Source organism: Aulonocara stuartgranti, assembly GCF_965226115.1.
Source record: "Aulonocara stuartgranti genome assembly, chromosome: 2".
Lineage (NCBI taxonomy): Eukaryota > Metazoa > Chordata > Actinopteri > Cichliformes > Cichlidae > Aulonocara > Aulonocara stuartgranti.
The window spans coordinates 27,825,319-27,848,721 of NC_138940.1; the positions used below are offsets into that span (position 1 = coordinate 27,825,319).

General features: G+C 40.4%; 1 protein-coding gene across 1 annotated transcript in view; it reads right to left on the reverse strand.

The window, feature by feature from the left end:
- frmpd3 (FERM and PDZ domain containing 3) overlaps positions 1-23,146 on the reverse strand; it is a 49,362-nt gene extending 26,216 nt beyond the window's left edge. Inside the window, exon 1 of the mRNA XM_082549938.1 lies at positions 23,088-23,146. The gene's annotated coding sequence lies outside the window, so the exon portion shown is untranslated. The remainder of the gene's footprint in view (positions 1-23,087) is intronic.
- Positions 23,147-23,403: the final 257 nt, after the last annotated feature.

The following is a 23,403-nucleotide window of genomic DNA, read 5'->3' on the forward strand; positions in this document are numbered from 1 at the left end:
TTTCTGGGGAGGCAATAACCCGTCGGACCAGTTGCAGGAACCAAAATATGCTAAGAATTGCGCTGGGAGACACTTAAAAGAAGTGGAGGATCTATCGGTTTTGTGAGGAAAGAAAAGATGAGAGGTAAGTGTGTTAGCCTAACTATTAGCCTAAAAATCCGTCATCAGTATTATATGAACCACTATAAAACACACCTAGCATGTTTTGGGTTCCTGCAACTAGTCCGTCGGGTTATTGTCTCCCCAGAAACACTTCCTTTGTGCTTTTGGAAATCTGTTTTTTCCTATTTCTGTTGTCGTTTTTTCTATTTCCGTTGTGTTTTGTGTGCTTTTGCAGCGTTTTTCTTATTGTTGATGTTTTCTTAAGTTGCAGACCGTTTGGCCTCTCAGGGCCACCGTAAATAACAGTGACTTACCGTAAGTCCTTCCTCAGTGTAAGTTAGCTCTACCATATCTGACCTGCTTACCTATGCTTTCACACTCGTGTCTGTGTGCCTACTTGACTAATACCAATGAACACTGTCCTCTCTTTACATACATGGCCTCTACCCACTGCAATCATGTGGAAATGGAAGTTTTCACAGGACTCTACACAGTCATATGAAAAACGAAGTACACCCCACGATTCAGTAGGTTGTGGCAGGAATACCTTAACATAATAGTTTTCTGAATTACTTACTCATCTCTCTCAACATTGTGATTGCACTCTTCATTAAAATGTGAAGAGTGCTTACGTTTATTGGGGTTTTCGGGCATTCTTTTGCGCATGGCTTATCCTTTCTTAAGGTCCCATTGTGGGATTTTTGTCAGGTTGAGATCTGAACATTAACTGGTCATAGCAATGCTTTGAGGCTTTTCATTTTCAGCGCTCGTGTTGTAGATTTGCTGCTGCAATTGGGATCATTCCCCTTTTTCATTACATATTTTTGGTCAAGTTTTAGCTGTAGCTTGACAGATATCCTTACATTTGACTGGAGAATACTTTGGTATACAGAGAAGTTGATGGTTGACTCACTAACTGTGATGGTGCCTGGGTCCAAACCATCACCCCTCCACTGCCATTTTTGACAGCTTATATGAGGTGTTTGTAATGTGAGGTGTTCTGCGTTTGTGTCAGGACTTTATGGGCAAACATCTCCACTTTGGTATCATCTGTCTAAAAGATGTTGTTCCAGAAGTCTTGAGGTTTGTTCAGACCTAAGCTGTGCTGCCATGTTCTTTATAGAAAGAAGAGGCTTTGTTCTTGAAACCCTTCCAAAAAAGTCCTCCTTTTCCCACTCCAACTGTTATGAGCTTTAATCTTTGACAAACTAACCGAGGCCTGTAGAGTCTGTGATTAAAACTTCCTTTTTCATATGAATGTAAAATGTAGTAAAAGACCAAATACTCATTTTACAAGATGTGCCAGTTTATTACTTTTACTTCCTGAATTGCTGGTCCCTTCTTTGCTCTTTGGGGTGAAATTATTTGAGTGGAAACACATCAGTGTGATGCGCCCTACTGACTGGAGTAGTCATAAATGAAAACTAGTTATTAAGCCTTGAAGTTGAAACAGCTGGATGCAATGCACGTGTTACAAATGTCCTCTTTTCCAAATTGTTTCACCACTATAAATGACTGTTCCAAAAATAATGAAAATTTCTGCTTTCATGCAATTCATAGTTTAAAAAAGGAGGAAAAAGGATCAGTTCATAGGGAACCCGTATCAATGGCACACTGAGTGCAAGCAATCCAAAAAGTGTGAAACAGTTTGTGAAAATAGAGTGGTGCATGCTTTGCCTAAATGTGTTTTTGCTTGCCGTGTCTCAACGAGGAGTTGTCTTTGAGATGGAGATGGGAACTATTGAAAAGGATCTGAAAATTCGAGTCTGGTTTGGAGAGGATGTGACTTCTTCACGACGGAGTTCACAACCTTGAGAAAGATATGACACAAAACTTTGCTTTCTTCTCCAAATCCCATTAAGCAAGAAGACGCTGAAACCTATTTTTCGGTTTCAGCAGAAGCTGCAGCCTTGTTAAATCACTGACATCTTGTCATTCTTGCACAGATTGCACTCACGCTACAGCTCGGGACGTCTTCAAGAAATCACTCTGTTTTTGTTAGCACCTCAAACATGACAAATGAAAATAAATAATAGTGGACAGGTATTATCATATTACGTCCTATAGGGTTATCTGGGCGATATAAACAGGTGTATTTGCATGTACTATAACTCTAATATTTAATATATAACTCCAATCTTAAGCAAATGAGTCATGGCACACATATATTAAATATATTTTTGTGTCAGTTTGACCTGCAGACACTAAAAAAAGACAAAAACAGGAGTGACGCATTAAGTTCACTTAATGTAATTCTCAGTAATAATCCCCGAGGGGTTGAATCGCCATTTCGTACATCCTGATGCACAAGTATAATAAAAAAAAAGCCACATCTGCCATATGTTTGAAGCTCTCTTTGTTCCACTTGAGTGTAGTGTGCTGACCTGTTAGTCTTGGGCTAAGCTGCTCCTCTGACTCACTCCTACATCATTAATGTGATCATATAACCACATAGCCTTCACCACAATATGGAAATCATAATGTCCCACCTTCCAAAGGACGCAGTCTACAAGACAGCTTAACCAAAACTGGTGGATTTATGTTCTCATAAAGTGTTATGATAACAAAAAAGAATCCATAGACCTGAAACAAGTACAAATAAAGCTTTAATATTTGCCATTTTAAAAGAAACAGTTTGATTTTATTTAATGTGAGGGTTTGATGATCTCCCTCTTATTTTGTTTCTTTTCAAGAAAATATCAGATTGAATTTTTTCTTATTTGTGCGTTAAGTTTGAGCTCTACTCAGGGAAAAGTCAGTTTTTCTAACATGAGTGCTTTTGCTTCCTTAAATGCAGGCAGACGTCTGAACCTGAGAGTTGAGTGTACACCAAAGTCAACTAAAAGGGAGTCTATAAATGCGGTCCCTCATTCATTTATTCAGAATAAAGAAAAAAAAAAAATTCCGAAGGCACATGCAATAATTGCACCTAAACGCAACTGGGAATAGTTTAGTTGAATAGAAAGGCAATTCCTATATGACAGTTAATTGCAAACAGTTCTGCATAGGGCTGGGCTATATCCTACCGTTCACGGTAATACCGGTGTAATGTTGGGCAACGATAGGAAAATGAAATATCGCGATAGAATATGGGTAATATGGGTAAAATGCGCATGCGCAGTGCCTTTGTTTACATACGCACATGGCAGCGACGCAGAATGAGAAGAGCGAAAGTGGATCATTAAATGAAACGGATGAACCGGAACTGGTTTGTAAAAATGCTGCAACTTCAGTGGTGTGGAACTGGTTTAGCTTTCATCCGTCAGATACACAACAAAGCACTATTTTTGGTAGAGCGTGCTAGCGGGCCATCGTTATTATCGTGTTTTTTGGGAAATACGGCACACTTAAAATCAATCCTTTAATTTTTCTGAAAATCGACAGTGCCCCTTATAATCCCGTGTGTCTTATGTATGAATTCTGGTTGTGTTTACTGACCTCGAAACGATTTTATGTGGTACATGGCGCTCGAAAATCTGTCAAATGTTTCAGTACGACTTTGCTGAGCTACGAAGCCGCACCGCTTGATGGATTGTTGGAGCATTACGGCTATCGTAGGCAGGAGCCTGGCGGAGTGATGCGAACTGTGCTTCACCATAATATTACCGTATTGTGTGTGTAGAACCTCTTTTAAGTTTTGTGGATATTATACATGGTTATGCTGAGGATATGTCAGCCAATTTCCACTGGAAATGCCTTTTGGTTAAACTGTCAGCAAGGAATTGCATTTGCACTGTTAATTTTTTATATAACTTTAATGCACTTAAAAAAGCTGCTTGTTTAAGTGGAAATACATTGATGTTTTTTTTTTTTGCACTAATAAAGTTGAGGAGTTGTAAAGTATTTTGTCTCGTGTCAATTATATCGTTATCGCAAATTTTCAAATGTTTTTTGGTCATATCGCCCTGCTGTAGTTCTGCAAATAATTTGCTAATAAGGTTAATGGCAGCCATAATTTCTAATGATATGTCACCAATGTGGAGTCTTCTCATTAATCTATATTCATATTTTTTTTGTAAAATGCTTACTTTCAGCTTAAACCTTTACTGTAACTAGGGATGTCACCAGAAACTATGCTGACGATTCTGAAAGTGTGATGAAAATTATGACTTTTTTTTTTTTACAGTATTGTATATATAATAGGCAACATATGTACAGAATAGGGTTGTTAAGAAAAAAAACACACACAATGGCCCAGCCCCTCCCATCACTAGCAGCAGAACACGTGAACAGCAGCACACAAACCTGGTGAAGCATCTTAAAGACTGACACCCTGGTTTTTATTTGGTCATTTGATAGATCCACTTCTTTATCTTGAGAAAATATCTCTCCTGTTTTGTCAGTAATCGAAGACAGATGTTTCTGCTCTTTTATAGGTATATGGTTGTAATTATGCACAGTGCGTTTGAGTCCAACTGCGTTTTATTTTCCATTTTTTTTATGGAATAGCATAGTGACTTGAGCCGGTTGCTCGTCCAGTTCACATAGTCTGCTGCCAATCCCGAACCATTATTTGAAGCCCTGGTAACACACACCTTAGATCAGCTGCTGTCATTCACAGGCTCAGTCCCAGCATGTGGACTTTTTTGACAGTTGGGTCACACTCAACAGTACACGCCATGTCTCACGATGGCAAAACCGTGTCTGACAGCCGGTTTCTCCCATAGCGACAGTCCATTAAAACGTGCCATAAAACAGAAGCTCAGACTGTTCCTGAGCGTGATCCTCTCTGATAAAAGGTGCAGGAGGTGAAGAGAGCCAGCTCATCCATGTAATAGGTTGTGAAGAATTTCCCCTCACTTTCTTGGTCATAAAGCAAATGTTTATAGAAGGAAAGCGGTAGGTTTAAACGTCCACACACTGCGGCACACCTGTAGAGGTCATAAATAAATGTAATATTTCTGTCCTTTTTTTTTTGTTTTTATTCATCTGCATTGACGTTATACTATGTGAGACCGAGAGTCACCATCCCAGCCTTAAAATACGAAGTTTTATATACCTGTGATACAGTATATGCTGCTTCTAATTCATAACAGCGTGGATAAGCTCTTTAAAACCGAGGAAGATGGAAGCGGCCACCTCTCTCAGTTTCATTTGAGGTTGAGTGAATGCAGAGAATTTCTTTTTTTAAGTTCATTTTAATATTCATGCAAAAGTACACTCACTTGTTTGATGGCAGTCTCAAAAAATTTACCCTATTTACCCTGAGTCATACAGTACGCTTGCTTGATAGTCCAATAACCATAAATTAAAATGAAATAAATGGGGGGGGGGGAAACACCAGTAAAAAATTAACCTCCAGTCTGTTATATATCGCCATGGCAGCGCTACTGTTTACGCATATGATTGAATGTGTTTGCCTTCTTTTAAATTATAGTGTGGTGGTGCAAAAGAGCAGCTATGGGGAATTAGTTTAAAAACTAAATGAAGCCACACGGCAGCGAAACTGAGGAGAGGAAAAAAATATCAGATGAAATATAGAGGCAGGGATGTAAGCAATGAAGAATATTTCCTAAGTGGAAAAAGCAATTCAGGAAAAGAGACCAGCCGTCATATTCCAATAAGCTTCCTACCAATAAGATAGGGAGGCGATGCAGTTTCCCTGGCTGGTTATTGTGAATCTATGCTCTCAGGCTGCGGAGGTTCCACTTGACAACATTTGATTCATCAGTCAGGAGCTGAAAGGAGAAAGCCAGGTCTGCATTGCATTATTCTCTCCCCGAAGTTTACTCAGCAGCCTCTGCTTTGACAAGACTCTGAATCTTTCCTGTGTAACTGCTTCAGTTTTCATTCCTGATCTAGTTTTTTTTATTTACCCAACCTAACCTTTCAGGATGTATAAATACTGTAAATAATAAGACACGAGTGTAGGAGGTGAGACTCCCAACCTTCACAAAATCAATTCCAGACTCCTTCGTGTTTTAGTTTTTATTTTTTCAAAGTTGCTATAAATGACACCATTAGCTAACATCTGGCTTTGGCTACAGCTTTTACATTCATGGGGGAAATGATATGATTAGCCCTTTAGGTCCAGCAACTAGTTACAACATCCAGTTGTCCACAGTTGAAAACTGCGAGGCAGAGTGGCAGTGACAGCAGCAGAGCAGCTCTGTCTCTTCGCTGTCACCCTTCAGTGAAGCACGCAGTTCTCAGCAGCTCGCCTGACAGCGGAACGACACAGAGTCACACTCATTCTCTAAGAAATACAGCATGGCTGTTTCCCCCTCCTCCTCCTCCTCCCTCTCCTATCGCTGCCACCCATGAGATATCACCCACACGCCCCTCCCAGCTCCACCCTTCCGTGACTGCCATTAAAGTGGCCTTCTGCAGTCTGCAACATGCAGTTGATTTCATGTACACTCTCAACACTTTCTATATTTGGGCAGCATCTTAATAGTCAAAGCACATTTTCTCACTCAGGCACACTTCAGCAAACCCTATATTAATGCATGCATTTGCTTAACTGTGCAAAAACCGATGCTACAAATGCTTTTTGTTCATTTCGAGATAACACGAGAAGCCCAACAGAGAATATTAATGAGCTTGTGTCGGTTGGTGTACAGCAGTTCTGTGCATGTTTTGCATTTACATGTATTAATGACAAGGGGGCGTAACAGTGCAGCGCACCAGTAATCACAATACCTGGTTTGACCTCTGTGCTATACTGCACATAACTCACTGAGCTTCTACTGTGTCTGGCTTCTTTGCTTCTTTAACACCGCTGTTTTTTACTGGGAAAGTGTTTTTACTCGTGCTTATTGGCACGATGAGATGATTCCACGTATGCCAAAGATTATGCAAGATCTGTTAAAATGTAAGATTTGCTCCATTAGCATAGTGCATTGGCTTTGTCTGTCAGAAAACTCCACACCTTAGGTTCAGAACGCAGCAAGCGGTTGATTTGCAAGCGAGCTTCCCTGCTGTCTGGGTCTGGCTGATCTGGGAGCTTCTGTAACAGTTCTCCCTCCCTTTCTTTCCCTCCGTGTCTGTCTCTCACCAGTGACTTATCTAGTGCTGGTATGTTTTGGCAGTGTGCAGAGAATTCAAAGTGGCTCTACCATCAGGGTGTGTAATTATCAGGCCTGCTGAGTTGCTGTGCTCCCGCTGCGTGCACACTTGGGTCCAGCTAGGCCTGACTCTTCTTTTGCCTCATCGCTGACCAACATCCACTGCTGTGCATTCAATCTGTTTGAGGTTTTGTAATGTGTCAGCATAGCTTTTTGGTGTTGTATCTAACTAAATGCGCAACTTAAACAAGTCAGTCAAACACTTAAAGTGTTTCTCATTTTAAGGTATTTCTGAATTCTTCTGAGTGAAATGAGCTGTGTTGATTCTTGAGCCTGAAATTTTTAAGTGTTAGATATAAAACATTTTTGTATTACCAGTTAGCTTCTCACCAGTTATGCCATCTTTTTTTTCCTGAAACCTCCCAGTTAAATGATGTCAAAGCTTTTTTTATTTTAGCTAACAGTTTGTTGTTTCTGTGGATCTTGTGTTATTTATTTGTAATGTACAGAACTTTGTGTCAGCTGTGGTTGTTTTAAAAATGCTTTATAAATAAAGATGATGATGATGATCTAATACCTACTCAAAATGCTGACATGTACACATTAAAACAGCTGAGAATTACATGAATTGTATTTCCTGTCCTTTCACAGAGCCAAAGGTATCATTACTTTTTACTCAAATAGACACTCAGCGAAATATTTTACACTCACCTCCCATTTTATTAGGTACATCAGTTTGCTTATTAACACAAATAAATAATAACCCAAAAATTTAATGCATTTAGGCAAGACAACCAACTGAAGTTCAAACCAAGCATCAGAATGAGGATAAGATGGTCTGAGTATTTTAGAATCTGCTCATCTACTGGGATTTTCTCAGTCAACCATCTCTAGTGTTTGCAGAGGATGGTCTGAAAAAGAAAATATCCATTGAGTGGCGGTTCACTGGCAGAAAATGCCTTGGTAATGCCAGAGGTCAAAGAAGAATGGCTAGACTGCTTTGACGTGACAGGAAGACAAAAGTAACTCAAATAACCACTGGTTACTACCAGAGTATGCAGACGAGCAGCACTGAATGCACAACACAGTGATCCTTAAAGCAGATGCACTACAGCATTAGGAGACCATCCTTTGATGGCAGCTTCCAGCATTCAGTGAAACGCCGTGTCACAAAGCAGAAATCATCTCACATCGGCTCCTTGAACAGTTAAAGACAGTTCATTATGCTAAAATCCTCCACAGTCACCAGATCTCAGTCCAATAGATCACCTATGGGATGTGATGGAACGGAAGACTTTTAGACCTGAAGGTAACAACCTTAATAAAGTGACCAGTGAGTATAGTTCCCTAACATTTTGCAATTATTTATTTACCATAAAGCAAAATATTTACCTGTTTTAATCATTTTATTTAAGGATGTGCAATTTGGAAAACTGTAAAAATTGGTTGATTCAGTGTTTCTGTGTTAATTTTATCAAATTAAACTGTGATGGACTCTTAGAGTTAACTATAAAAAGTCTGTGGAAGCCAAAGCAGTGAAGGGTATTTTTTTAGAAAGTCCACACTGACTTGAAGCATGCAGTCTTTTTTTTTCTTGTAGTGTTTATGACCTCAGCATAACCTGATAAAAGGACCTGATATGAATTTCATTCTGTGTACAGCATTACAATGTAAAGCACACAGAGTGACACCATTATGTGAAGAATGTAGCTGATGACGGTTACAGTGGGGTTCTGCCATTAATGGGAGGCAGAGGTTATGAAGTGTACAATTTTACTTTAGATGAGAAAAATCCATCCACCCTTGAGTTATGTAACGCTGCTTTACGATCATGCTAGGACTCTGGTAAAAGGTTGCGAGCAGAGTATATTAAAGGTGATAAGGTTACCAAATATACTCCATCAGTTTTTCATGCATTCATATTTGAGCTATTTTAACTTATGCACAAACATTGGACTTTTTTATGACCAAGTAACTAAAACAGCCACGATAAAGCACACTTTATTTTTGACACATTATTAGAGAGAAAAATCCAGACAAAACTCCATCCACATCATTTTTACTGATGTAAATTAGCTGTAAATGAATGCAGTTTAGAGGACGGGGATGAAGTGAAGTCTGTCAGCAGCTAGGAAGCTAAATTAGTTTTTGTTAATATTTGCATTTGGACTTTAGACATTTAGACAAATGAAAATATATTACTGTCACTAAAACACACACACAACAAAAAGATTAGAGAGTGACAAGCAACGAGCTATTTGCCAGACTTTGAGCTATTCCGCTAACATTGTAGCCTCTGTATACACAGGTCAGATCAGATATCAGAACTGCTTTTGTGTCATTGTAATATGTGTTGGTGCACCCTTGAAAACAAGGTAATTCATCTGAAAGAGTTTATCCTGCTTAGGGTGAGTATTATTACCAAAAAATAGCCACGAGGATGAAACCCCTTGACTCTCGATACATAGCATTTTTTTTTTTTAATCTCTTTTACCTCTCAAGTATTCTTCATCCAAACTGATGACACAGAACCAATATCATAACCTGTCTGGAGAAATATCAGAAGCTCTTCTGACTTCAGCTCTGTTTCTTAGTAATTATGTTGTGATTAATTTTTACTTGTGTAGCTTTCACATCCGAGCAGGATAACTCCCACTCATCTTGCGTAAAAAGCAAACAAACACTTTGGAATCAGCACTGTTAAATGAAGAAGATTGCATCTGCTCTCAAAGATTTTAATCTTCTGCTTTTTTTGATTTGGAGAGATGATCCCGGGACTTTGTGACACTCTATAATATGCTGTCTGCTGCTCTCATCCTCAGTGTGGAGGAAATGAATATATGCTTGGCTGCTCTTAGTGCTTTAATCCATTTAATGCACCCTGGGCAAAGGAGAGGAGAGAGGAATACGCAGCCTGCTGTGGTGCGTGCGTCTAAAAGAGCTTGACTATTGCATTGAAGCAGAACCGCTGACTGCATGCAGTTCTTGTTGCGGCTGTCATTGTCGTGTGTAATTCGCTCGCTCGCATCAGTCAGGGTGTTCAATATTTGAAGAAAAAAAAATGGTTCCTTGATATCTTTCAAGAATAAATAAGTGTGCTCAAACTATTTTTCTCACTGCCCAAATGCTGCTTTCAATCTTTATGACGTTATTCTGACAGACTCATGATATATTGACCATTTTGCCAACTTTTGTCCATTTATTGTCTGCAAAGATGACAAAGTAGCAAGTCCAGTTTCACATTGATATCGATTCTGGAGGCATTCAGCCAGAACAATTAAATGGAGAGAGTGTATCAGATAGTTTTGGGGGGATAGCGTCTCCCATTGTTGCCTTTTGACTCATATAAATTGTGTATAGCCACACACGCACTTCAGCTCTTCTGGTCTTTTATGAGGTGGACTTGGTGGAATCGTTTTATAGAAGGTAGCACGTTGGAAGGCTACCTGCGGAGGGATGTTTATTTCAGTTGTGAGTGTAGGTGGCCCACTGAGTGATGGCTGCACCGTGATTTGTGATGAATCAGACTGCAACTGTGCACTTTCATCCTTGTTAATGGGGTGCGATCAATACCGTAGCTCTGTATCAGGAACCACAGAGTGATAAGTGCAGCATGAGTATTGGGTTGGGGGGAGGAGACACATGCCAGTCGATGGGAATGTGGAGATAATCAACAAGATCGCAGGTAATACTCCGGGTGGTCTTTTGCAGGAGCGTTTGAAAGGATCAATCTCTATTGCATAATGACTGCTCCTACAGTACATTTGGGAACATTTGTGTCTTTGTGGTAAAGGCAAGAATAGGAGAAAGATGAGAGGATTTATACCATAGATAAACAGAAGAAGTCATTTTTTTGTGAAAGCTTGTCACATTGTAATAATTCTAGCTGTTCTTTGGAAGTGTCCTTAATTTTTCATGCCTTTGTCACTAAAGCACATAACTTTATTTCTAATCCAGCGCCAAGAATGGGAAGAGATAGCACTAAAGACTCCTCCAACATTTTATGGTAAATTTCACACCTCCCGTCAGTGGTGGACTTTCCCTGAAGTGTCTAAGAGGTGCACGCTGCCTCTCTCCTTGAGGCCCCGGCACTGTCTCAGCTAACTGTCACAGCTCGTTTCCTCCTCTCTCCTCCACGCCAGTGTGATAGCCTGTGCTCAGCCATGTGTGTGAAGTTTGAGAAAGCAAAGTTGATTGCAAAGTGGTGGTGTTATGACAGGGGCGCTGAGAGGTTTGTGCAATGCAGTGTTTGTTTACGAGCGCGCGAGGGGTTGGGGAGGACAGAAACGTAGGAAGTAATGAATAGAACGCAGTCAGACGTTAATTAGATACGATGGTTGATGCACTGGAGACAGGCATATTTTTGTGCGTGTGTATGCTTAGGTTTACTATAAGCCCCCGACAAATGAACGTCTGATGGCATTAAAATAATTAACGGTTGTGCTTTATGACTCTTTCCGCTGCCCTGTTGCAGTCATAAGCCGAGCCAAGCACAAACCAGAGCTGGAAAGACAAAAGATATACAGAGTGTATCATTTTTTTCTCTTTTACAGTGCGTAAAGTAAACTGTTTGTATTGGGGATATATGATCAGAGCCGGAACGCCTATTAAAACAAGTAAAACAAGCTGAAATGTGCGTAGCTGCACTGGCAGTAGCTAATCTGTCAGAAGCATTAGTGCAGCTTTTTGTTACACAGTGACAAATGCACTGAGGCTTTTTTACGGGTGAGACAAAATAGTCTGTGTTTGAGCCTCGAAGCTGCTTCGTCTTCAAAGCTGTGACTTTTCTGATCATACTGAAAGTTGAAATCGGATTGACACAATAATGAAAATTCTGTTTCATCTTAAGGTTTGTTTGGTTAGATTTTTATGTGACGACACAAGAAAACATTCTAAGAGTCAAAACCGAGCCTGCACAACATTTTTTTTCCCTCATTACTTTTGTTAGTGACAGAGAGAGAGAGACTTCACGTGCAATTGGCTTGTGTAGTCAGTCAGTCAGTCAGTCAGTCGGTAGGCAGGCAGACAGGTGCCGAGCACCGATATGTTTCTTATCGTCAAACTACCTCCTCTTGGCTCATCACAGTCCAGAGCACATCACGCACATGCACACACACACGCACACACACATCCTTGAGTGTGATATGAAGACAGGAGAAGGAGAGGGAAGGGAGGGGAGATTTGAGAGTCTATTTACCTATCTTGGAAAATAAACTCTTCTGTGTTTTGACGCTTGATTCAGTGCAGAGGATTCTTTTTGCCTTGCAGCACGCTTGCCTTTTGAAAAACAAAACACGTTTGTTTTTAATTGAAATAACATTTAATTGGTCAGGAATGTTGCAGATGACGATTTCTGCTTAATGGAATCATTAATCAGAAATCCTTCATGGTTCCAGAGGAATCGACATAACCATACCAAAGTGCAAGTTTATTATATTAAAAGGCAGACTGATCATTAGAAAAGTCTTTTTTCCAATTATGTTAGCGCAGCTGAAAGCTGTATTGCTGATCAAAGATGCAAGAAATATGACTAGTTGAGTGTCTGGAGCACGAGCCTCTGTGGGTTCGCTTGTAGTCTCAAAATGGTATTCTTGTTTCAAGAAATGAAAGCTATTCCATGTGGGAAACAACAGTGTGTACTACTCCGTTCACAGAGCGGCGCTGCCCAGAATAGAAAGAGAAGACAGAGGCCAAGAAAATGAGTCCAACAGAGCCTATAGTGTGAGAAACAGACACCGCACAGGTTCTAAGCTGGCAGCTTCATTAAACAGTATCTACAAAACCCCAGTCTCAACATCGACAGTAAAGTGGAAACTCAACTATCCTGGCTTCACGGCAGAAGTGGAAAGAAAAAGCCACATCTGGCACTAAAGGGAAAAGATTAAGATGGGCAAAAGAACACAGACACAGGACAGGAGAAGGTATGAAACACCTGTTATGAACAGATGGAGCCAAGTTCAAGGGGTTTGCGTTAGAAAGTAGGAAACTTCTGCGATGCTGGAGAAGAAGAAAAAGTGAACGCGAGGAGGGCTGGACATCATCTGTCAAACACAGTGAAGGGGAATGAGATGACTTCCTCAAACAGAATAGAAAGGATCTTCACTGTGTTTGCCACATCATGCCGCACCCTGTGGATGCTGCTTGATTGGAGGCAATTTTCTCCCTTAACAAATAAATGACCCAAAACGAAGCTCCAAACTATGCAGAAATTTTTAGAGAAGAAACCATCAGCAGGTATTTTGTCTGAATGGAGTGACCAGCACAGTAATAGGATTTCAACCCTTGTGAGCTTTTGTGAGAACACCTTGATTGTACAGGACATAATGAGTGCACACAATGCAATCTAACTTGTAGGAGGCACTTCAGGAAGCATGGGATGAATTTTTCTGTGAACATCAACAAAATGAGCGCTCAGATGCCACCGAGCCTGATTGCTGGATGAGGTTTGAATGACAAAATTATTATATCCGGTAAAGGTCCTTATTTTGAACCTCGCAAATGCATTCATTGTGTTTTGCGTTCACTTTACAACTTATTTGCTGATGAGAGGATTATGCTTCATTAAAATTTGCAGTGGTAATGTTTATCTTTGGGATTTCAAAATAATGAATGACCCGCTGCTGTGGCAACACAACCCTTTATTCGCTGTACTCCTTTTTATTAGGAGCATGGCCACCCGCTTCATTACACTGACTACATTTGAGCATTTTTACTAAAAAGCCGTGAGAAAAAGAGAGGACCAGAGAGGTAGCCAGGAGCCCGAAGGTGACATTTACGATTTTAAGATAAGAGCTGTGCGTACTTAATTAAGAAATAGCAAGGGACACAAACCACTCTCTTCTTCATTGTTCCCGTAGGAAAGCTTATTTCATGCTTCAGAAAGCCTTCACAGTGCACATGTGCACCATTTGTGTGTGTCTTTGTGTCTGTAAGGAGGAGGTGCGCAGGGTAGTCAAATAATGAGTCCCCGACAAAAAGTCTTTAAGCATGGAGATACGATATATGCAAGCACAAACTCACATTCTCTGCCTTGCATGAAAAGTAGTGTGTACAGCTTTAAACACCTTTATGCTGTTGGGTATTTGCGGATATTGCGCTGCTATTCTCAGGATATTGCACTCAAACTGGAAATTGCTTCATTTCTTTTACTCTCATTTCTGTTATTAGATAGACACACATTTGTACTTCTGTCTGTGTGAGGATACTCCGTGGCATATTGCAGTCCCCAGCCTCCATCACTGACCTGAAACCGGGCCTTAGCTGACAAATAGCCCTTTGAAGGTGTGTCAGAAAGTGAGAATTTCCTCCCTGCAAGGGCCCTAAAAAGCTCACGGAGATAGCACACTACTGCTATTTCAGTAGTAAATCTGACCAGTATATGGTAGTATATAACAAGCCAACATACGGTAGTTTTAGCACTTTTAAAAAAAAGTTAGTTCAAATAATTGTCCAAAAACAGTAACCCTGAAGTGCAAAAATGAATGCGTGTATTCAGCAGTCTGACTGTAACTCAGTAGGTTGTAATTAAATACTCCATAGGACAGGGATCACTGTGGAAGCTGAGGATCAGGGACCCATAGTATCATCCTCACAGTGCAGCAGCTGTAAGCCTCAAGGATGAGGTATAAAGAGATGTTATAAGTAAGATGATACACTGTACAACCCGCTGAGACTACCTCATCATCCTCTTACAAATGCTGGTCTTTAACAGCGCCTCTCTCTCTCTCTCTCTCTCTCTCACACACACACACACACACACACACACACACACACACACACTGTTCGCACGCAGGACATCAACAAAAGCAGAATACCATTTATTGCACTGATTTAGGATTTGTACAAAGCTGAAAAAAAAATCAGATTTATTTACTGTTTTCACTGCATCCATTAACAAGCCGATGGTACAATGTGAAGGCTGTTACTCATCTCTTTAGAATTACCTTTCACATTTTGTCACTCGCTGTTTTTGATTGGCCGGGTGCACGCGTGTCTGTGTAAATGCATCTCTGTTGCTCATGTTTCGCTTCTTTGTTTTCAGATTCAGATCTTGCTGGGATTCTTTTTTAACAATCATTTTTCTCCCTCACTGTTCATATACATATAATATTTATTTATATTTCAATTTAGTCAGGGGCATGCCATTGAAGTGTCACATTTTATGGTGATTTGAAATGCACGGCTGCATTCAGGACCTGTTGAGAATGAGTTTGCTGATCGCTGCCATTTACGGATGATCTCATAAAGAAGATTTTCATGTGGCTTCTGTTGAGGACGCCGCATTTTTACAAATAGGTCTCTTGAAGCGTTCCATTGCTGGTGCAAGCAGACTAGTTTCAGCTACACCCTGGGCAGTCTGAATTTTGTTGATTGTAACTGTACTGATGAATAGATTTTTACGATGACTGTGATGTCTCTTTCTGAGATCTAAGGGGCATCGGGTCTTTGTTCCTGGACTCATTAAAATATTTATAAGGCATTAGAAAAATCTGGAGACAAGAAAACACAAAATAACAGCAGCGCTTTCAGAGATTAACTAAATCACATCCTGTTTTGTTCTTTTTTAGAGTTACATTTCACTTCCACATCCTTTTATCATATAAACTAGTTGTACATTAATGTAATTTAAAAGACACATTGAGGAACTGAACTCTCCTTTTTTTTTTTGATAATTGCTTTCAGACTTTAGACATTTACACAAATGAAAATATATTACTGTCACTAAAAAACACACACATCTGCACACAAAGAAAAAAACGATCACAGAGCGACAAGCAACTATGAGCTGTTCGCCAGACTTTGCTGACACTGGAGCCTTTGTCATGCTAGTACACAGGTCAGGTCTTGTATCAAAACTGCTTGAGTGTCATTGTGATGTGTGTTGGGACACCACTGTAAAAAAAGTGATTCATCTGATAGAGATTATTCTGCTTAGTGTCAAAAAATATTGAGCAATGGGGATAGATTCCTGGACATTTTGATGACAATCGGGTCAAACTCACAGCAAATGGGAAAATCAGTACAACCTTTATATCACCCACAATTTTTTGCGGATCCTCTTCAATTTCACAACAATATAGTAGGCCTTGAGTGACAAGAGTACCTTGGTTGACTAAGCATTTGACCTTGACCTTTATTGTTAGCACCCAAAGTCAAAGCTGACCTTGAAACCCTTTTGGCTCTCAGCGAAGGCGGTCGCACTTTTCTCCTCTCCTGCCCTTATCTTCCCTGCTTAGCTTCTTATGTCCTTGTCTTGTGTTTTTACTTACTTTTTACTTCTGTTCAAACCCCCACAAGGCTGCCCGCTGGGATTGAAATGATGGGACGAGGCGTGAGTTTCTCAAAATGGGCTCATTGAGTGCAGCACGGAGAAGATCTTGGAGAACGCACGACTGCCGTGAATACTCAGAACAAGACCTCTGAGTGAAAAACTGGATTACATCTGGAGGGGCTAGCTCGAATAACACCTTTGAGTGCAAATTCGATCACATCTTGGGGAAGTGCACTGCGGTCGTGAGTTCTCAGAACCTGCTCTTTGAGCAAAAAGAACGACAACATCACGGAACGTAAGTTTGGATAACATCATAGAAAGCTCAGGGCTCTCCAACGGGAGATTGAGAGACCAGTGTTGGACTGTTAGAACAGCTTTGAAATTCATATGAGTTGTTCGCACTAAAGTAAAAACCATCATCACTTCATGCGGAGTCCCCTTCGGCGTCAGCTGCAGCCTCAAGGCTGGAGCTGAACAAAACACCCTGATAACGACTGTGTTTAGACTGTTCCCCCCATTCCATGCAAGGCCACCTGGGTTGGCTGGAAGACTGTTTACTTAGCCTGGCAGGGCAAAGGATACTGTCTCAGCTGAACTCTGGACACACACATACACACTGATATGCACACACTGATCCCCCCTCCCTTTCGAAACGCCTTCAACGCTTGTGCAGTCGACTGGACCAGCGCAGACATGCTGCAGGCCCGGATGCGCTGTCAACACCGGCTCTCTCTTACCCTTTACCCGCCCCTGTTGCTTGTCTTGTGTTTCTATGGTGTATTGATAGTCATGTGCTTTTTGTGCTGAGGTGGTTTTTTTTCTGTTATCAAACTGTTCTCCCACTAGGAGCTCAGTCTGAGTGGAGTTTTTTTTTCTCCTCCTCTTACCTCATGCTATGTATTTTCGTTGATTTTTTTTCCTATCAGCCTACCTTTCTGACATGTCTCCCCAATGTGATGTTTGTGTAAAGTTGGTCAGAAGGTTCCTTTGTAAGTGCGCATGCGCCATTAGCGTGCTGCCCGCTGTAACCCTAATTTCCTTCGGGATTAATAAAGTATTCTGATTCTGGAAAAAAAAATCAAGAAACCATCTCAAGTAATATGTCATGTGAAAGGCCACAGAGAGAGCTTTATACAGCACTGTTTTTCTTTTTTTGATACAAAGCCCTGCAATGTCAAAGGCTACGTTCACACTGCAGGCGAAAGCGCATCAAATCCGATTTTTTTGACCCTATGCGACCCATATCCGATCATGGTGTGACAGTGTGAACGGCACAAATCCGATATTTTCAAATCCGATCTGGGTCACTTTCGTATGTGGTACTGAATCCGATACATATCCGATGTTTCAGAAAGCGACTGCTGTGTGAACGGTCAGGTCGCATTAAATCCGTCTTTTACGTCACCGACACAAGACAGACGCCAATTATCAGCGCCAGAGAAGACATCGCGAACGCTTCTCTGGCCATCCCGTGTAGATATCAGTGAAACTGTTGGGAAGACAATGTTGGAGAAACGTGAACATTTTATTTGTACGATTTTGTTTTATTTCATTATATATTTTTTGTTTATCTGAACACATACGTGTGTGTGTGTGTATATCTACATATATATTCGTATCTGTAAATGAAAATATATGTAGTGTGTATATATTGTTTTTTGTTTTATATGTCTGAAACAAATAAAGATACAATACAATAATCTGCAGATTCTGACAGAAATCTGCAACTATCCTTTGAAGCACCGCTCCTCTCTAAAACAGCAATAAGGATCATTATTAGGTTATTTACATTATTATGTAAATAACAAAATAACTTAAAGAAAAAATTGGGAAATGTAAAGTCCGAAGTCTTTATATTAAGGGTCATCAGTCAAACAATACTGTTTGCTCTGGGTCTAAACAGAGCGCGTTGTGTGTGAAGTCTTCTTTTGCGCATGCGGGCCGCTTTGAGCGTTCACACTAGAGCGCGTTTGCTGTTGCATTTTATTTGTAGTGTGAACAGGCAGACAAAAAAATCTGATTTGATCAAAAAAATCGGAATTGAGCATCAAGACCTGCAGTGTGAACGTAGCCATAGTGATGTCATCAAGTTTTCTCACTCAATGAATATTTCTTAAGATTTCAAGTGTTTACAGCTTATAAAATCCTCATACTGCTCCAATCATACATTTAAGATAATAAAAAACATCAGTGTATAATGTAATTCTTCAAGGTCAAAGGTCAAAGATCAGGGTCACACGAATTCGAAAAATTAGTTTCCATTGGATCATCTCTAAACGTTATAGCAATATATTAGTTATTGGGGGACATTTTTATTGTTTGAGCTACACATACATCAAGATGTAATTTAACAATGACACAAAAAGAACAATATACCACACTAGATTTCCTTATTAACAATGCTAACATCAGCATAAATGATCTATGATAACAATGTAGACGTCACTATTGGGGAGTTCCAAAAAAACAGTCTGACGTCAGCATGTTGTAATAAAAATGTCATAAAACATCAAAGTTTCAATTTAGTCCTCGCCCTTCAGGGGGAGTTGCGCTCTCTGAATGCTCTTGTTATTCTCTGTTTTTAAGGATGTTATTATTTTACAACACATACAGCGCTAAAACAAGTCTTACTCACACCCTGGGCAGACTGTATTCTTTGATTGTAACTGTACTGATGAATAGATTTTTTACGATGAATGTGATGTCCCTTTCTGAGATCAGAGGGGCATCGGGTCTGTGTTCCTGGACTCATTAAAATATTTATAAAGGCATTAGAAAAATCTGGAGACAAGAAAACAAAATAACAGCACCGGTAGAAAAAAAGGAGATAGCCCACATAAACACTTTCAGAGACGGACTAAATCATACCCTGTTTTGTTCTGTTCAGTTACATTTCACTTGTCAAACTCCATTTTTCCTAATCCATTATCGCCGTGCCTTTAAGCTTTTTAATGTGTAATTCTGCAGCAGTCGTTTCTTCACTGGGAAAAGTAGATGTCAAGATGAAACTCTCAGAATACATAATGACTTCATTAGTGGTCCTTCTCCGTGATTAATTGGAGCGCTGTGTCACACAGTGTGACAGAGCTGCTCATTGTCAGATAGTGTTGTGACAGAACATGAGGACCATGTAGACGAGCATAGAGATGATCACGCCTAGCCGTGTACACGTGTAGGACACACACACACACACACACACACACACACACACACACACACACACACACACACACACACACACACACACAGACTAAGAAGTACACCCTGCTTCTAAAAGTTCCGCTATTATTTAGAAGAGATAAAACTTGGTTTAAATAGTGAACTTTGCAAAAAGAAAAGACAGTCTGCCTGTGATTGGCCGATTACAATAGTTTAGCTTCAATTAGAAGCAGCAGTCTCTGCTTTACCGCAGTTCTTTTCTTTTTCTATCAACATGTTAGCACAAGCCTAGCCTTGTTAGCTTCCCAAAAATGTTGGCATCTGTTTGTCTAAACAGAAGGAGAAGAGACATCAGAGGACTCTCAGAGCCTCCCAGCTCGAGGGACCAGACATAAGGAAATTTGCAGTGTTTGATGGCTGCTCTGAGCTCAACATCTTAGAGCATTCAACTGCGAAAACAAGTTGAATCCAGAGTATACACAAACGAAAGAAGAAAGAGAGAGTTGTAGCCAGAAATGATGGAGAAGTCGAGTGTGGGAGATGCAGGAGAGAGGGCAGAGATGGAGTGACTTTAGGGTCACAGCATCAAAAACAGAATAGGCTGAAGATCTGTGTGCTGGTTTTCAACTGGTAAGTGCTGCACCCCTAGGAAATCCAGTCTGGCCTTTGATGAGTTTACCTGCTAATGTTGCCCCCTGATGACATGTGAACAAAGACACTGGAGAGAAATTTGAGCGGGGTCCTTGAGCAGTGCATGGGTTGTCAGATAGAGAGAACCCTGCAGTAAGCTCACATGGCAGACTGTCATTTAATCAATTTTATCAATACAGCCATTGAATTGGGCCAGCTCCCGTGTCAGTAGCAATGTACCAAAAGAGTAAAAGAGACCTCTTAACCGAAGCGGACTGGTGTTTGAAACTAGGATTCAAACGGCAGCTTCACTGTATTAAAGTACATCTGTCTTTGATGAAAACCTTTGGAAAAGATTTGATACAGGCTACAAGCACAGGTCTCTAACCTGCCTCTGGATGGTTCAAATGGTTTGATGTCTCTGTGGTGTCCTATTTAGTGCCTATTACCTTCTACTGTCACTATATTTCAGGAGGGTTTGGAGATAAATCCTTCATTTATCCCACAATCAGTATCGGCCTAAAAATCATGTAAGGAGAAATTTGATGCAGAAAGTGTGAGGAGAGAGTCCAATAAAATCCAGCTAAGCTACACTGCTATATTAAGTGTCTATGAAGCATTTCTGGTGATGTGACTGTGGCTTAACTGCATCTCAGACTTAATCGCTATCTGATCTGTCAGTCTGAGCTAGTTTTTTTTCCACTATATGGTTTCGAATGGCCTTGCCCTATCTTAAAAGCTTACACTGGAGTCTCCTAGGGAAAAACATCACCATGTATATAATGCACGGATGCAGAAAAACAGACTCCTTTCCCTCCTGCCTTTGATAGTTATACCTTCCATATGGTTGAGTTGTAGTTTGTATCCACCCTCACAGAGGATGATTTTATGTTTTCTGTCCCCGGCAAGTCAGGTCCACTGTGGCCTTCTCCACTCATCACAGTTTGTTCAAATCTCTGTGAAGTGGAAAAGGACACTGGCCTCTCTTTGCTGGGAGTAACACCATTCAGGAGCACCACTTTATTTGTGGGGTACAACTACATGCAGCTGTCAAACTGAACAAAAGTGTCAAATGTGTTTACAGATTTGATGAAATGAAACTTTTTGGTCACGCTAGCAGCATGTCGATTGGTCAGTCTGTGTGCTGTTCAGTCTAGTAGTTTGGTGCAGACTAATACCTGACCACAACCATGAGATAGGTTTAATTTTTGTGCTTCCCATTTAATAGATGTCATTACAGTACATTGGATGATCAGCTAACGGCATCACTAGCTTAAATTTTAAATTTGTCTAATACGTTTTATAAACCAAATTGCCATGGCCCTTATGTTAAGTGCTTTTGCTTGCAACGTTAGCTGGCTGACATGCTAAATGGGCTGCTGAACACCATGATTTATACCCGCCATTTCAGCATCATCATTATGAGCAAGTTAGCATGGTGACATTAGCATTGTGAAAGCACCACTGTGCGTAAGTGCAGCCTCACTGAGCTGCAAACATGGCTGCAGACTCGCAGTTATTGGCTTAGCAAAGCTCTGCATTGTACACCGAGACTGGATGAAAACTGGCAGGACACACAGGAACAAAGATGAAATTCTGTAGCGGGGTCGAAACGACATTTTACACATAAATCCGTCACGTTGCATTTGGAATGAAAATGCTCGATTTGGAGGGGGGTTGCAAGTTTACATCCCTAACATCTCTCACAGACTCACGCGGACCACTATCAGCTGATTCGTGAGACACTCTGCAAACTTTTTTCGTTTAAGTTGTCTCTGACCACCAACCCGTAACAAAAAGAGGTGATAAAATACACGGCAGGGTTTCGGCACAGAGGAGGTCTGACAAGCATAAAAGGCCACCTTTCGAAGACAATAAGTGGCCTATGAGTTGTTGTTTTTTTATATCCTAAAGCGCTCTGAGGATAAACAACATGTTTTGAATATTTCATATGCTAATTAGGGAAAATGTCCAACTGGGGGCGAGTGTTTCCTTTATGAAAAATAATCATGTTTGTTACACTATTCTGTAATGCCTAAAAATCCTAGTCTGAGATATTTCAGTCTCAAAGTGATAAACGATGAAAAATAAATAAATTTTGTGACATGTGTATGTAACATATACAGTACATTTCAACACAATGTCTTATGACTGCAGCAAATTTCATTACTGTATTGCCTGCAGACTTTTCACACTGCAGCATTATTAAACTCCCTCAAGCACATTCGACCATGGCAATAGCCGCTAGCTGATGTACCTGGCTATAACACAGACACCCCCCCTTCCCACTCTGCATCAGCTCTCTGCTCACTGGCATGGAATCAATGCAGAATTGCAGATGTGAGCAAAAGCTGCAGAGGACACACAGACACACACACAAAACGCCTCTGTACGTGCGAGCACAGCATTACTGCAATATCATAGCAACACAGGAGTCCCGCCAAGACAGGGTTCGCAACCTCCTGACAGAATATATATAGGTTATGTTTCTGAAGAAAGACACAGAGACTGAGAAGGTTAGAGGCTAAAGAATTGAGAACGATTATGCACGACTCGTTTTAAATGGCTTGTTACAGCGCAATCATTCAGTGAGGAAGACGCAGATGTATTTAAGCAAAATTTAACTCAATAGCTTTTGCCTGTGGCTCATTGATAAAGGATTTAGAGATTCATTTTTGTAAGACTAGGATTTATACGCTTTTGTTGGGTCAAACTCAAAGGGAAGGAGTTAGAAATCTTCTTTTTTTCCACAAGATTCATGCTCTGTCTAATAGGCCTTTTAGTTTGAATTACTTTTATCTTTTTGTACTATATCAACAGTCGCACAGTGTGATATTAACTTGGGAGCCGTATATACATATACAGCTTTGGCACATTAAGTCAGAGAAAATTGAAGGTAGGGTAGAAGGTGTACTTACGATCTCTGAATGCTTACTGATGGGTAGGAGTTTCTTTTTTTAAGCAGGGATCTGCCACAAACACACACACGCACACACGAGTGCTGGGGCTGTTTTGTGTGTGTACTGTACCTGTTGAGAGACACAAAAGCAAAGAAAGCCTTAATGCTTGTCATATTGTGCAGACGCTTAAATAAGCAGAGTTTTGAGACAAGCTCTAACATAAAAAAACAAAAAGTATTACATGGTAAGTAATACAATCAAACATGTTTACGTATGTGGGTGAGTAAAATACTACACATTTTCTTGCTTACATAATGTCTACACTGGTTTTTAA